We start from the raw sequence: 2,202 nt of genomic DNA, 5'->3' as shown, positions 1-2,202 counted from the left end.
TGCTTTACCACTGCGCCATCTAGCTGCCCCCGAACCATTATTGTTTTGTTTCTGCAGTGATTCTGCCATTATCATATGTACAAAAATTTTCATGTTTGTGCAGTGATTATATCAAACTCTTACCACGTGTAAGTGCAATATATTCTTGACGTTTTTCAGCCTGTCATCAAATTGTTTCCAAGCAATGATTTGATACTTGAGCACAGATTCCTAAGAAATGGTCAGACATACCCTCATCTGTGTTCTCCATAGTGCACTAGAGCAGCTCCCTGATGCCGCTTTTTCACCCTGTAGTCATACCTCATGATTTCTATAGTCAAGTGATCAAGATATTACATTTACATTTTTGCAGTGCGAATGTCATAGTGTTTGAAGACAATGATCATAGGGCATGTACATTATAAGTCATCCTGAAGTGCTCACAGAACCTCAAAAGCATTTCTGCACAAATAAACATTACAATGAATCTCACTGAAGTCTTAACATTGCTTTCCAATTTAAACTAATCTTCCACTTATGTTACTATTTAGAGGCTTTTCAAGTTTCTGTGAGAATATATAGCCAGTATCAGCATGCCAGTGAAGGAAGAGAAGAAAGTCACATCTGAAGAAATTATTTCCTTACAAAACTTAGTTTATGTATAAACATCATAAAAAATGAAACAATATATACAATTGCATCATAAGTACATTTTATCAGGGCAGCTAGGTGGTGCAGTGGATAAAGCACTGGCCCTGGATTCAGGAGGACCTGAGTTCAAATCCAGCCTCAGACACTTGACACTTACCAGCTGTGTGACCCTGGGCAAGTCACTTAACCCCCATATCCCCGCAAAAAAAGTACATTTATCATTTAATACCTTTGTCCTTAGTAGTAGAAAAGTATATGTTTTCTATAATAACTATTTATTAATATTTGTCCGTTGGTTATACCTAACCAACCTTTCTCTACCAGACTCTGTAAGTGCTGGCAATGGCACTGTTTAGCTATAGGAGTGTGTCCCAGTGCCTACTTATTGTTATGAAACAAAGTCGCTTGGAGAAATACACATTTCCATTAATTGTCCTGATAGTGAATACATTTACTGGATATCATGCACAAAAATGAAATTTTATAGAGTTTTTTATTAAAACAGCCCCACTGGATTGTTGTATAAAGACCAGAAATGAATGAAAAAAGAGTATTAAAAATGTGTTAATGAGGAATATGAAAATATTTTTTCAGATTCAGGAAATAAATAAAAGTCAATAGGTAGACCATAATTCAGAGGTAATGTATAGATATTCAAGATAATTGTATTACAGAAAGCATGAAAATAGGAAATATACTGAAAATATATCAAATTTAGTTTTTGTTTCTTGAAAATATTGACTATTCATAGCAGCAATGAGCAATCTGTGGAGTTCTTTCAAATAGCAACTTAAAACTTTCTCTTCTTTGACATTTACAATCAGAATATGAAAGTATGGTGATTTTTTAAATGGAAAAAACAAGATTTGAAAATATGAATTATCATACATCCATTTCACTGAGTAGACAAGAAAGTAGAAAAGTGTTTGAAATTTTACGTTTAGTAAATTATCAAATTGCAAAAAATATGTGGAAGCTTATACTATTGCAGAAAAATTAAATTTTTTATTTGCCAAGGAGATTGTCACTTGTATGTTTGGAGATGATTCCATTAAGAAGCTAGAGACGATACCTGTTTCTAATAATAGTGTCTCATTGGATGCCTATGTCTGATGATGTTGAATCAGTTACTATAGAAATAATTTTTAAAGTGACATTTATGCTTTGAAATTTAATAAGATGAATGATGTTTAGATACTAGCAATTTTAATTATATTCTTAAAGTATCTGCTTGATGGTAAAGTGGAAAAGAATATACTGCTTTGTTATCAGTTAACAGAATGTACAAGTGGAGATGACATTTTTAATCTAATTAACTCATACTTTGAAGAAAAACAAATCATTTTGTTCTCTTGTACAATTTGCACAGATGGAGCAAAATCAATGACTGAGAAATTTGGGGGTGATGTTTAACACATAAAAAAACACGAATACATTATGGATATACTACAGAATACACAAACAAGTTTTGGCACTAAAGAGAATGCCACAACAACTTAAAAGCATGTTAGATTAGCTGTCAAAAGAATTTTATAAAATCAAGCTGCACTAGCTGTTGATTATTTACCATCT

The sequence above is a fragment of the Dromiciops gliroides genome, chromosome 1 (assembly GCF_019393635.1).
Source record: "Dromiciops gliroides isolate mDroGli1 chromosome 1, mDroGli1.pri, whole genome shotgun sequence".
Lineage (NCBI taxonomy): Eukaryota > Metazoa > Chordata > Mammalia > Microbiotheria > Microbiotheriidae > Dromiciops > Dromiciops gliroides.
The sequence above is the reverse complement of the archived record's forward strand: the minus strand, read 5'-3'. Positions refer to the sequence as shown.